This window comes from Hordeum vulgare, chromosome 5H, assembly GCF_904849725.1.
Source record: "Hordeum vulgare subsp. vulgare chromosome 5H, MorexV3_pseudomolecules_assembly, whole genome shotgun sequence".
NCBI classification, from domain to species: domain Eukaryota; kingdom Viridiplantae; phylum Streptophyta; class Magnoliopsida; order Poales; family Poaceae; genus Hordeum; species Hordeum vulgare.
In genome coordinates, this window is record NC_058522.1 from 23,576,348 (window position 1) to 23,591,342 (window position 14,995).

Sequence of the window (14,995 nt, forward strand, 5' to 3'; positions counted from 1 at the left end):
CCTATGTTAGTGTCGATTTGATCGACAACTGATTATGCCATCGAGCCGCTTCGAGTACATATAGGGACTTCCATGGGCCACCAATGTCAGAGTCGAATTCGGCAGATCTTAGGTAGGGGGTCCCGAGTTGATAGCCTTGGCACGATGATAATAGGGAGACCATATTTTACCCAGATTTAGGCTCCCTCTAGGAGATAACACCCTACGTCCTGCTTTGCTTGTATTGATGAATGGGGGTAAAAAATACATGTTGATCTACCATGAGATCACGTATGAATGAGTTCGTCATTGCGGTCTATACCTCTCAGCTTATATAGACACTAACAGTACCTAGGGTTACACATATGTCGATTATATTTGAAGATAAGCACGCTTAGGATTGCTCTTGTTTTGGACTGTAATTACCATGCTCTTTTGCCCCAAAAGTCGATCTCTAAGTTCGTATCTACTTTTCCAAACTCTTTTGCCCTTGTTTTGGACTCTAATTTGCATGATTTGAATGGAACTAACCTGGATCGACGATGTTTTCAGCAGAATTGCCTTGGTGTTATTTTTGTGCAGAAATCAAAGTTCTCCAAACGTCCTGAAAATTTACGGGGAGCAGTTTTGGAAAATATCTGAGCCAAGTTCCACCTCAGGGGTGGTCCAGTGGGCCACAAACCCTTGCTCCGCCACCACCCCCAGGTGGCGGTGGGCAGGCTTGTGGGGCCCACACAGCTCTGCTGCCCCCAATTCCAGCTCTATAAGATCCCTTTCGTCCCAGAAAAAATAGAAATAAAAGATTTCGTCGCGTTTGCGATACGGAGGCGCCGCCACAACCTGTTCTTCATCTGGACGGCAGATCTGGAGTCCATCTTGGGCTCCGGAGAGGGAAAATCGTTGCCGTCGTCATCATCAACCTTCTTCCCTCTCCAATTCCATGAAGCTCTTCGTCGTTCGTGAGTAATCTATTCATAGGCTCGCTGGGCGGTGATGAGTAGGATGAGATCTATCATGTAATCGAGTTAGTTTTGATGGGGATTGATCCATAGTATCCACTATGTTCTGAGATTGATGTTGCTACTACTTTTCCATGCTTAATGCTTGTCACTAGGGCTCGAGTGCCATGTTTTCAGATCTGAAATTATTATGTTGTCACCAATATATGTGTGTTTTAGATCCGATCTTGCAAGTTGTAGTTACCTACTATGTGTTATGATCCGGCAACCCCGGAGTGACAATAACCGGAACCACTCCCGGTGATGACCATAGTTTGAGGAGTTCATGTGTTCACCAAGTGCTAATGCGTTGGTCCGGTTCTTTATTAAAAGGAGAACCTTAATATCCCGTAGTTTCCTTTTGGACCCCGCCGCCACGGGAGGGATGGACAATAGATCTCATGCAAGTTCTTTTCCCTAAGCACCTATGACGACACACGGAATGCATGCCTATATCACATTGACGAACGGGAGCTAGCCACATATCTCTCCGTGTTATATTTGTTGCATGATGAATATCATCCAAACAAATCACCGACCCATTGCCTACGAGTTTGTCCTACTGCTGCTGTTACTTGTCTTGCTCTGCTGCTGTTACTTGTCTTGCTCTGCTGCTGTTACTTGTCTTGCTCTGCTGCTACTGTTGCTCCTACTTTCGCTTGCTACTGCTGTCACTACTGTTGTTCCTTGCCACTGCCGTTACTCGCTACTTTGTTGTTACTACTTTGCTTGCAGATACTAATCTTTCATGTGTGGTTGAATCTGATAAATTCAGCTGCTAATACTCGAGAGTATCCTCTCACCTCCTGTCTGGCGACCAACAAATTTGGGTTGAATACTCTACCCTCAAAAACTGCTACGATCCCACGCGCTGGTGGGCCGTCAACAACATTCTTCTAGTTCCGATTGCCGGAGAGTGCTAGCAGCATTCTTCTGGTGCCATTGCAAGGGAAGGTGTGCTGTTACGGAGTCAGCTACCATGAGAAGTATTCATTTTCCTGTCTTGCATTACTTTGCCCTCTTGATAGGCAGATGCATTAATGGCAAGATTGAGCATTGTCACCTGTGCGCACCCGACCTTAGTATCCTTAAGAGCGCAGTGACGGGTGACAAAAGCTTCAACATGGGAGCTATTATAGCAAGGAGGCTGAATAAGAATGCTATTCAAGGGGATTTCTTTGGTGGGATCTATGCCACTCGCATAGCAATTTTTCTTGGAGTACCCATCCGCGAAGGAGATCCCCCGCTCCATACAACTTTCCTTGACCGCGTCGCTTTGACACCCTACCAGTTCTTTGAGAGGGATGATGAATCCCTCCTATACCGTCTGATATTTAATCGGCGGCGTGTTTTCCATATTACCCTTCCTGCTCCTGCTTTCTTTGACTTTCAGGTAAAACAGAGATATTACATAACCAGTGGAGAGGCAGAGGAGTATGAGAGGGAGGCAAAGGCTGCTCGTCTCCGTGAGGCAGCTATTCAGGCAGTGGCTGCAGCACTCCCGTATAATCCTCATTATGATTTTGGGTTTCGCCAGGACCGTCCATGGGAGTACACCAAGTTAGGCCAAAATCCTAAGCTTGGGGGAGTACGTGTTCTCATTGACTTTACATTTTTGCTTATGCTTTCACTTTGTTAGCCGATGTTCACACTTTGCCACTTTATCATCCATGCTAGTTTTATTTTCTTTTTCTCTTTTTCTTTTCGTGTGTCTGTCTAGTTTGAAAAAAACCAAAAATATTTTCTTTTTCTTCTTTTGCTTGTTGGGAGCTTTCCTGTGTAGATAGTTTTCTTTTTCTTTCGGTCAAGGTAGAAGATAATGGTTACAATGTTTAGTGGCTCTTGCATGCATACCTGTTTAGTTTTCAAAGAGAAATATTACTTTGTCTTCTCCTTTGTGTTTGCTTGCAGATTCTAGCTTTAGTCCAATACACGAGCACTCTTATTATTGTTCACATCATTAGGTCGTGCAAGTGAAAGCAATAATGACGATATATGATGAAGTGACTGAGCGTGGAAAAGCTGGTATGAACTCGATCTATTTTGTTTTTGTAAATATGACTAGCTCATCATGCCTCATTCAGCTTTGTTGTGAGAGAAACATGTTTGCAATGACAACTTAGAGATCATAGTTGCTTATGCCATCCTTACTTAGCTAGGAGCTTATAATGGTTTGTCTTGGTTGCCCACATGAATGTTGAGATGACTATGATGTAGTATGATAGGATGGTATCCTCGTTTGAATGTTTCAAGTGGCTTGACTTGGCGCATGTTCACGCATGTAGTTGAAACAAAATCAACATAGCCTCTATGATGTTCATGTTCATGGTGATTTATGTCCTACTCATGCTTGCACTCAATGTTAGTTACTCTCAATGCATTTTGATGATTGTTGTCACTCTCTAGTTGGTCGCTTCCTAGTCTTTTGCTAGCCTTCTCTTGTACTAAGCGGGAATACTGCTTGTGCATCCACTTCCATAAACCCAAAGTTGTGCCATATGAGTCCACCATACCTACCTATGTGCGGTATCTACCTGCCGTTCCAAGTAAATTTGCATGTGCCACTTTGTAAATCTTCAAGAAATAATCTGTTTTGCATGCCCGAACCGCTCATGTGGTGACAGGGGGCTATTGGTATCTTCCATGCTAGGCGTGTTATCCTCGATATGTGTTTATTCAGTATCACTCATGAGAAAGGGGCCGATAATTGGAATTCCCAGTTCCATGCACAAATCGAAAAGATAATTGCAAACAAAACTCCCCCAAGATTGATGTTGGTATGGACGGTACCCGAGGATTCAGCTAGTCGTGGAGTGTGATTGATTGGTGGTGGGGGAGTAAAAACTTTACTTTTCTGTTTGGGAACCGCCTATAGCATGTGTAGCATGGAAGATGTTGAGAACTCTTAGTCATTGCGTTGACAACGAAAGCGTGCCACCCAAAATTATTATCTCTGTTTTCAAAGCTTGAGCTTTGGCACCTCTACAAATCAATGCTTCCCTCTGCGAAGGGCCTGTCTATTTATGTTCCTGTTGAGTCTTCCTCCTCTTATAAAAGCACCAATTAGAGAGCACCTCTGTCATTTTTATGATTTGCTTTTAACTGTGTTCAGTATGACTATGACTGGATCTTCATTGCCATGAATTACAATGTTTAGTCAGCCCTTGGTCTTTGAAGGTGCTCTGCATTTATGTTTTGCGGTCTCACAAAGAGCTAGCAAGATACCATCTATTTGTACTGCTTCATGTTGTTTTGATTGAAGTGTTGACACTTGAGGCTTATTATTATTTGCTCGCTAGTTGATTATGCCATTGATATGAGTTTACCGTGAGACCTAGATGTCATTTGCTTTTGTGGTTTGCTTGTGATGTTGCTGAAATTCTGGTTATGAGTTAGACATGGTTGCAACAACAAGATCAAATAGAGTTCGTCAAAGTTTTTCTTTTGTCTCTCTCAGTTTGTCAACTGAGTTTCTTGAGGACAAGCAAGGCTTTAAGCTTGGGGGAGTTGATACGTCTCCGTCGTATCTATTTTTCCGAACTCTTTTGCCCTTGTTTTGGACTCTAATTTGCATGATTTGAATGGAACTAACCCGAGTGACGTTGTTTTCAGCAGAATTGCCATGGTGTTGTTTTTGTGCAGAAATAAAAGTTCTCGGAACGTCCTGAAAATTTATGGAGATTTTTTCTGGAATAAAAGAAAAATACCTGCGCAAAGATCCACCGGAGGAGGTGGACCAGTGGGCCACAAGCCCACATGACGCGGCCACCCCCCTGGCCCCATCGTGAGGGCTTGTGGTGGCCACGTGGCTCCACCGCCCCCAAACTCAGCTCTATATCTTTCGTTTCGCCAGGAAAAAAATCAGAGAGAATGTTTAATCGCGCTTTGCGATACGGAGGCGCCGCCACATCCTGTTCTTCATCTGGAGGGCAGATCTAGAGTCCGTTTCGGGCTCCGGAGAGGGGAAATCATCGCCATCGTCATCATCAACCTTCATCCATCGACAATTCCATGATGCTCTTCATCGTTCGTGAGTAATCTCATCGTAGGCTTGCTGGACGGTGATGAGTTCGATGAGATCTATCATGTAATCGAGATAGTTCTTGACGGGGATTGATCCCTAGTATCCACTATGTTCTAGAATGATGTTGCTACTACTTGGCTATGCTTAATGCTTGTCACTAGGGCTCAAGTGCCATGATTTCAGATCTGAACCTATTATGTTGTCGCCAATATATGTGTGTTTTAGATCCTATCTTGCAAGTTGTAGTCACGTACTATGTGTTATGACCCGACAACCCCGGAGTGACAATAGCCGGAACCACTCCCGGAGATGACCGTAGTATGAGCAGTTCATGTATTCACTGCGTGTTAATGCGTTGGTCCGGTTCTTTATTAAAAGGAGAACCTTAATATCCCGTAGTTTCCATTAGGACCCCGCTGCCACGGGAGGGATGGACAATAGTTGTCATGCAAGTTCTTTTCCCTAAGCACGTATGACTACATACGGAATACATGCCTACATTAGATTGATGAACGAGAGCTAGTTACATATATGTCTGTGTTATAGCTGTTACCTGATGAATCACATCCGTCACACTCATCCATCACCGATCCACTGCCTACGAGTCTTTTACTACTGGTTCTCGCTACGTTACTTTGCCTAGGCTTGTCCCTTGCTACAAAAGGGATTGGGCCACTTTGCTGCTGCTGTCACTACTACTGTTACTTGTTACTTTGCTGCTGCTACTACTACTGTCCCTTACTACTCCGCTGTTACTTGTTGCAAGACTTTCTTGGCGCCGTTGTCGGTCTAGGTAAGCGGCACTTACATCCCGTCAGCAAGGCTTTTACTGGTGCCATTGATACATGATACTTCTCCATCGTATCTACTCTTCCAAACTCTTTTGCCCTTGTTTTGGACTCTAATTTGCATGATTTGAATGGAACTAACCCGGACTGAAGCTGTTTTCAGCAGAATTGCTATGGTGTTGTTTTTGTGCAGAAATGAAAGTTCTCGGAACATCTTGAAAATTTACGGAGAATTTTTCTGGAAAATATGAAAAATACCTGCTCAAAGATCCACCAAACGAGGTGGGCCAGTGGGCCACAATCCCTGTTGCCGTGGCCACCCCCCTGGACGCGACAACCAAGCTTGTGGGGCCCACGTGGCTCTGCCGCCCCCAATCTCAGCTCTATAAATTCACTTTCGCCCAGAAAAAAATCAGATGAGAAGATTTCGTCGCGTTTGCGATACGAAGGCGCCGCCACATCCTGTTCTTCATCTGGAGGACATATCTGGAGTCCGTTTTGGGCTCCGGAGAGGGGAAATCGTCGCCATCGTCATCATCAACCTTCTTCCCTCTCCAATTCCATGAAGCTCTTCATCGTTCGTGAGTAGTCTATTTGTATGCTCGTTGGGCGGTGATGAGTAGGATGAGATCTATCACGTAATCGAGTTAGTTTTGACGGGGATTGATCCCTAGTATCCACTATGTTCTGAGATTGATGTTGCTAGTACTTTGCCATTCTTAATGTTTGTCACTAGGGCCCGAGTGCCATGATTTCGGATCTGAAATTATTATGTTGTCACCAATATATGTGTGTTTTAGATCCGATCTTGCAAGTTGTAGTTACCTACTATGTGTTATGACCCGGCAACTCCGGAGTGACGATAACCGGAACCACTCCCGATGATGATCATAGCTTGAGGACTTCATGTGTTCACCAAGTGCTAATGTGTTGTTCCGGTTCTTTATTAAAAGGAGAACCTTAATATCCCGTAGTATCCATTTGGACCCCGCTGCCACGAGAGGGATGGACAATAGATGTCATGCAAGTTCTTTTCCCTAAGCACGTATGACTACACACGGAATGCATGCCTACATCACATTGACGAACGGGAGCTAGCCACAATCTCTCCGTGTTATAACTGTTGCATGATGAATATCATCCAAACGAATCACCGACCCATTGCCTACGAGTTTGTCCCACTCCTGCTGTTACTTGTTTTGCTCTGTTGCTGTTACTACTGTTGCTATTTGCTGCTACTATTACTTGTTTTGCTCTGCTGTTGTTACTACTGTTGCTACTTGTTGCTGCTGTTACTACTGTCGCTTGCTCTGCTGCTACTTGCTACTGTTGCCACTTGCTACGGCTGTCACTACTGTTGTTCCTTGCCACTGTTGTTACTCGTTACACTGCTGCTACCTGCTACAATTTTGATTCGCTGGTCGTTGACGGGAACAGACAATTTCCGTCAATGGGCAACTTCTGGCGCCATTGATACAATCGTTAGGAATAGTGTGCCATCAACATATCATTTCTCACACTGTTGTTATCATACTACTTTGTTGCTGACACTTTGCTTGCAGATACTAATCTTTCACGTGTGGTTGAATCTGACACATTCAGCTGCTAATACTTGAGAGAATCCTCTCACCTCCTATTGGAGTATCAACAAATTTGGGTCGAATATTCTACCCTCGAAAACTGCCTCAATCCCACACGTTGGTGGGCCGTCAACAACATTCTTCTAGTTTCATTATCGGGGAGTGCTAGCAGCATTCTTCTGGTGCCGTTGCAGGGGAAGGTCTGTTGTCACAGAGTCAGCATTTTTCTGGCGCCGTTGCCGGGGAGGTATTGCTATATTCTCTGAGTCACTTGGGATTTATACCTGCTAATCACTATGAAGAATCTGAAGGATCCAAAAACCAAAGTCTTGCCCTCAACTACGAGGGGAGGTAAGGAACTGCCATCTAGCTCTGCACTTGATTCACCTTCAGTTATGAGTAAGTTTGCGACATCACCTCCTGCTAGAAATCTTGATATGTCGCATGTGCTTGATGATGCTTATGATGCTACTGCTAGAGATGCTATGCTTGAAACTATGCTTGATGATGCTATGCTTGATACTGGTAGAGATGCTATGACTGATACTGCTAGAGATGCTATGCCTGATACTGCTTTGCGTGATGATGCTAGATATGCTATTTTGCCTGATGATGCTATGCTTGATACTGCTAGAGATACTACTTTGCCTGATGTGCCACTAGGGTGTTCCTTGATGCTCATATTGCTAGAGTTACTGCCAATGCTCGTGATGCTTCTGAAACTGCCGATACTATTGAGATAGAACCTACTTTTGCTCCTGCTAGATCTAGCTCTCCTAGATATGAATTGCCTGATATACCTGAGGGTTACGTTATGGAGGGAGAGATAGCTGAGGATTTTCTTGCGTGTAAGGATGCCTATGACGTTGAGAAATTACTTCTAAAGTGGAAGGAAAAATCTCTAAAAGCTAGGATGAAATACGACCCGAAGTTTGCCACTTCACCTATCTTTATCACCGATAAGGATTATGAATTCTCTGTCGATCCTGAGATAATCTCTCTAGTCGAATCTGATCCTTTCCACGGTTATGAGTCTGAGACGGTCGTAGCCCATCTTACCAAACTACACGATATAGCCACCCTTTTCACTAGTGAGGAGAAGATCCGCCACTATTATATCCTTAAGTTGTTTCCATTCTCTCTAAAGGATGACGCTAAAGACTGGTTCACTTCTCTTGCTCCTGCATGTGTGAGTAGTCCCCAGGATATGGTCTATTACTTCTGTGAGAAATATTTCCCTGCCCATAAGAAGCAAGCTGCCTTGCAGGAAATATACAACTTTGCTCAACTCAAAGAAGAGAGTCTCCCACAAGCTTGGGGGAGGTTCGTCCAGCTACAGAATGCTTTGCGTGATCACCCTCTTAAGAAGAACGTGATACTTGATATATTCTATAACGGACTTACCGATGCCTCTAGAGACCACCTAGATAGTTATGCCGGTTTTGTTTTTAGGGAACGAACTGTAGAACAAGCTGAGACTCTACTGAATAACATCTTGATCAATGATAATGCTTGTACTATTCCCGAACCACCTCCTAAGCCAACTCCGAAGAAAAGAGGTATTCTATTCCTCAGTCCCGAAGATATGCAAGAAGCCAAGAAATCTATGCAAGAGAAAGGCATTAGATCCGAAGATGTCAAAAATCTACCACCTATCGAAGAGATCCATGGTCTCGATAACCCGATATAGGTAGTAGAAGTAAATTCTATGCGTAGGTTTGACAAGAGTGACATTCCTTTTGATAAACCTGCTAGCCTATGCTTTGATGAATTTGACAACTTTGTTGCCAAACAACAGAGTTTCAATTATTATGTTAGCAGACATTTGGAACAAAGTACTCGTATGCTTAGTCATTTAAGTGCTTGTGTAGACAGAAATGTCAATGATCTGAAGCTTCTGAGTAAACATGCCTCTATGATTACTACTCAGGTAGAACAAGTACTTAAAGCTCAGAATGACTTGCTCAATGAACTAAATGATAACTCTGTCAGAGTCATTACTAGAGGAGGCAAAATGACTCAGGAACCTTTGTATCCTGAGCGTCATCCTAAGAGAATTGATCAAGATTCTCAATGAATTAATGCAGATGCACCCAGTCATCCTAAGGAGAAGAAGAAGGATGATAGAAACGTGCATGTTAGTTCACCAAATACTGTCACATCTGAAGAACCAAATGATATTTCTGCGTCTGGTGCAGAAACACAATCTGGTGATGAACATGAACCTGGTGACAATGTGGACAGCGATGTTCATAATGATGCTCAACCTAGTAATGATAAGGATGTGGAGATTGAACCTATGGTTAATCCTGATAACCCACAACCTAAGAGATGCGATAAGAATGACTTCACTGCTAGGAAGCATGGTAAAGAAAGGGAGCCATGGGTTCAGAGGCCTCTGCCCTTTCCTCCTAAGTCATCCAAGAAAAAGGATGATGAGGATTTTCAGCGCTTTATTGAAATGATAAGACCTGTCTTTTTGCAGATGCGGTTAGTTGATATGCTCAAAATGTCTCCGTATGCCAAGTACATGAAAGATATCGTGACTAATAAACGGAAGGTACCAGATCTTGAAATCTCCACCATGCTTGCCAATTACACTTTCAAAGGTGGAACTCCTAAGAAACTTGGTGATCCCGGAGTGCCCACTATACCTTGCTCCATTAAAGGAAACTACGTAAGAACTGCCTTATGTGACGTTGGAGCCGGTGTTAGTGTTATGCCACTCTCTCTTTATCGTAGACTTGAACTGGATAAGTTGACACCCACTAAAATCTCTCTGCAAATGGCTGACAAATCAACTGCTTTCCTTGTTGGCATTTGCGAGGATGTGCCTGTTGTGGTTGCTAACACCACTATCTTAACAGACATTGCTATCTTGGATATTCCCGAGGACGATGCCATGGTTGTCATCCTCGGAAGACCCTTTTTAAACACTTCAGGAGCTGTTATAGATTGCAACAATGGCAATGTCACTTTCCATGTCAACGGTAATGAACATACCGTGCACTTTCCGAGGAAACGATATCAAGTACATTGCATCAATGCTATCGAAAAAACTTCATCGATTCTTATTGGGAGCTTTGAATGCCCTATTCCTCGTGTCAAGATGAAGTATGAATTGCTTGTTGGGGAGATACATATCCCCATTGAGGTGACTTAGTGGCTATTCGAAAATTCTCCGTTCTCTCTTGCGATTCGAGAAAGTTTTGTCATAAGGATTTGATCAATCCCATTGATGGATTTCTTTCGATGACCATGAAATGCATGAACCAAAGAGACACATACCTCTGTTTTAAGATTTCACTTTCTGTTGTTTAGAAGAAAAATGATAGGTTTAGTTTAGTTTTTCCTGTTTTCTGTTTTTAGCGTCCCGGAGAAAAATACCTCGAAAATAAAAGTTCTCCGATGGTCCTGAAAATCTAGTATTTTTTTTTGGAATATTTGAAAAATACTGGGACAGAGAGCTGGCCTGGGGCCCACCCTAGTGGGTCACAAGCCCTGTCACCGCGGGATACCCCCTGGCCGCGGGGAGCAAGCTTGTGGGGTCCACAGGCCCCCCCTCCACTCACTCCAGCTCCCATCCTCTTCTTCTTCCTCCAGAAGTTTTTTTTCGCAGCTCAAACCCGTGTTCTTGCTCATTTGGCTGTGATTTTTGATCTCCTTGCTCAAAGCACCATTCTCCGAACCGTTTTGGGGAAATTGCTCCTTGGTAAGTGACTCCTCCATTGGTCCAATTAGTTTTTGCTCTAGTGCTTTATCCTTCGCGTATTCTTGCTACCTTGGTGACCGTGTTCTTGAGCTTGAAATGTTGATTTTAGCTGGTCCCAAGTAGTTTTAGTGCGTGATACGGTCTCTAGGCACTAGTAGGAGTAGTTGTTACGAGTTGGGTTAATCCTTACTCACTTTTCTTTCGAAGTCTCTAAAAAAATTCAGAATTTTTCAAAGCTAGAAAAGGAAAAAGATGAGGAGGTTCTTGAGAGGATCTTCAAGCCATAACCCCAAGGAGAATGAGAAGAACCTCCCCAAGTACGTGGTTCCTTGAGTCACAGAAGTTCGAGCTTGCGAGTGGCCAAGTGATGAATTTTTACACGCCGTCGGGCTTTATGAAGACTTTTATTACTTGGTGGAGAACGCAGGTGTTACCGCGTTCGTTGAAGATAAGTGCTCACAATACCTCCTCCTCACCAGTATTTTCGTTCAAATCTTCAACTTTTATCCGAGGAAGAATCCTCCCATGGTTGAGTTCATGTTGTATGATATCCCCGAGTGCATGACACTGCAGGATTTTTGCAATGCATGCAAATTACCTTATGTTGGGGATATTCATGATCCTCGTCCACGGGACTTGGAGGACTTCATAGGTACTATTGTTGTTGGAGAGGAGAGAGGAGTGTCTCGTGCTAGAATTGCTAGCATACATTTTCCTGTGCTTCGGTACTTCTCATTATTTGTGGGAAAATGTATGATTGGCCGTGAGGAGGCTGGATCACTTAGCTCTCCAGACCTTGCGGTTTTTCACGAAGGCCTTTATAGCACTAAGACTTATAGCCTAGGTGCTATAGTACCTCAGCGGTAGAACACAAACCGTTCCAAAGGTGTCGTCTAAGGAGGTATCTATGCTACTCGTCTCGCTAGACACTTTGAGATACCCATTAGACTTCGTGAGGAAGAAGAGATGCTTCTTCCTGAGAAATATCTGGATTATGACAACATGGTTTGCCATGATTTTCTGGATAGAGATGCTAGTCGACGGATGATTTATAACCTGGTATTTAGTCAGGGTAGTCGAGAGACTATTACTTTGCCTTCTCCTTCTTTGTTCGATCTTCATGCAGGCACGTACATTATTATGCCCTCGGAGATATACGCGTATTGGGGCTTGGCCCAACCACAGGTGCCCGAGCCCGAGCCGCCAATCGAGTACCAGACGCCAGTTTATCAGTGGGAGCCAGAGGAGCTCACACAGCAGTGGCATCCATAGTCTGCTCCGGAGTATCCCGGAGCTGGTTATTTCCCGCCTTGGGAGTAGACCAAGCTAGGACAAAACCTAAGCTTGGGGGAGTACGTGTTCTCACCGACCTTACATTCATGCTTATGCTTTCACTTTGTTCGTCGGTGTTCACACTTTGCCACTGTATTATCCATGCTAGTTTATTTTCGTTTTCTTGTTTTCTTGTTTTGTGTCCTTTTGAGAAAACCCAAAAAGATTTCCCTCTCTTCTTTTTTCTTGTTGGGAGCTTTCCCGTGTAAATAGTTTTCTTTTCTTTGGGTCAAGGTAGAAGATATTGGTTACAATGTTTAGTAGCTCTTTTATGCATACCTGTTTAGCTTTCAAAGAGCCATATTACTTTGTCTTCTCCTTTGTGTTTGCCTGCAGATTCATCTTAGTCCATTGCACGAGCACGCTTATTATTGTTCACATCGTTAGATCGTGCAAGTGAAAGGCAATAATGATGATATATGATGAAGTGACTGAGACTGGAAAAGCTGGTATGAACTCTATCTATTTTGTTTTTGTAAATATGACTAGCTTGTCATCCCAGGTTAAGCTTTGTTGTGAGAGAACCATGTTTGCAATGACAACTTAGAGATCATAGTTTCTGATGCCATGCTTATTTAGATAGGAGCTTATAATGGTTTGTCTTGAATGCCAACATAGATTTTGAGATGACTATGCTGTAGTATGATAGGATGGTATTCTCCTTTGAATGATTCAAGTGGCTTGACTTGGCACATGTTCATGCATGTAGTTGAAACAAAATCAACATAGCCTCTATGATGTTCGTGTTCATGGTGATTTATATCCTGTTCATGCTTGCATTCAATGTTAGTCAAACTCATTGCATCTTGATGACTGTTGTCGCTCTCTAGTTGGTCGCTTCCCAGTCTTTTGCTAGCCTTCACTTGTACTAAGCGTACTGCTTGTGCATCCACTTCCATAAACCCAAATTTTTTTCCATGAGAGTCCACCATACCTACCTATGTGCGGTATTTACCTGCCATTCCGGGTAAATTTGCATGTGCCATTCTCTAAACCTTCAAGAAATAATCTGTTTTGCGTGCCCGAACCGCTCATGTGGTGACAGGAGGCTATTGGTATCTTCCATGTTAGGCGTGTTATCCTCGACATGTGTTTATTCGCTGTCATTCACGAGAAAGGGGTCGGTAATTGGAATGCCCAGTTCCACGCTTAAATCGAAAACATAACTGTAAAACAAGGCTCCCCCTGGATTGATGTTAGTATGGACGGTACCTGAGGTTTCGGCTAGCCGTGGAATGTGATTGATTGGTGGTGGGGGAGTTAAAACTTTACTTTTCTATTTGGGAACCGCCTATAGCATGAGTAGCGTGGAAGATATTGAGAACTCTTGGTCATTGCGTTGACAATGAAAGCATGCCACCCAAAATTTTTATCTCTGTTTTCAAAGCTTGAGCTCTGGCACCTCTGGAAATCAATGCTTCCCTCTGCAAAGGGCATGTCTATTTATTTTCCTGTTGAGTCATCCTCTTCTTATATAAGCACCAATTAGAGAGCACCTCTCTCATTTTTATGCTTTGCTTTTGACTGATATTGAGTATGAGTATGACTGGATCTTCGTTGCAATGAATTACAATGTTTAGTTAGTCCTTGATCTTTGAAAGTGCTCTGCATTTATATTTTGCGGTCTCAGAAAGGGCTAGCGAGATACCACCTATTCATATTTCTTCATGCTTGTTTTGATTGAATTGTTGGTATCTGAAACTCATTATTATTTGCTCGCTAGCTGATTATGCCATTGATATTAGTTTACCATGAGACCTGTGTGTCACTTGCTTATGTGGTTAACTTGTGATCTTGCTGAAATTCTGGTTATGAGTTAGACATAGTTGCAACAAGAAGATCAAACAGAGTTTGTCAAAGTTTTTTTCTTTCTCTCTCAGTTTGTCAACTGAGTTGCTTGAGGACAAGCAAGGTTTTAAGATTGGGGGAGTTTGATATGTCTCCATCATATCTACCTTTCCAAACTCTTTTGCCCTTGTTTTGGACTCTAATTTGCATGATTTGAATGGAACTAACCCGGACTGACGTTGTTTTCAGCAGAATTGCCATGGTGTTATTTTTGTGCAGAAATGAAATTTCTCGGAACGTCCTGAAAATTTACGGAGAATTTTTCTGGAAAATATGAAAAATACATGCGCAAAGATCCATCAGAGGGGGTGGGCCAGTGGGCCACAAGCCCTGTTGTCGCGGCCACCCCCCTGGCCGCGACAACCAAGCTTGTTGAGCCCACGTGGCTATGCCGCCCCCAATCTCAACTCTATAAATTCACTTTCACCCAGAAAAATATCAGAAGAGAAGATTTCGTCGCGTTTTTGATACGGAGGCGCCGCCACATCCTGTTCTTCATCTGGAGGACAGATCTGGAGTCCGTTTTAAGCTCCGGAGAGGGGAAATCGTTGCCATCGTCATCATGAACCTTCTTCCCTCTCCAATTCCATGAAGCTCTTCATCATTCGTGAGTAATCTATTCGTAGGCTCACTGGGAGGTGATGAGTAGGATGAGATCTATCATGTAATCGAGTTAGTTTTGACGGGGATTGATCCCTAGTATCCACTATGTTCTGAGATTGATGTTGCTAGTA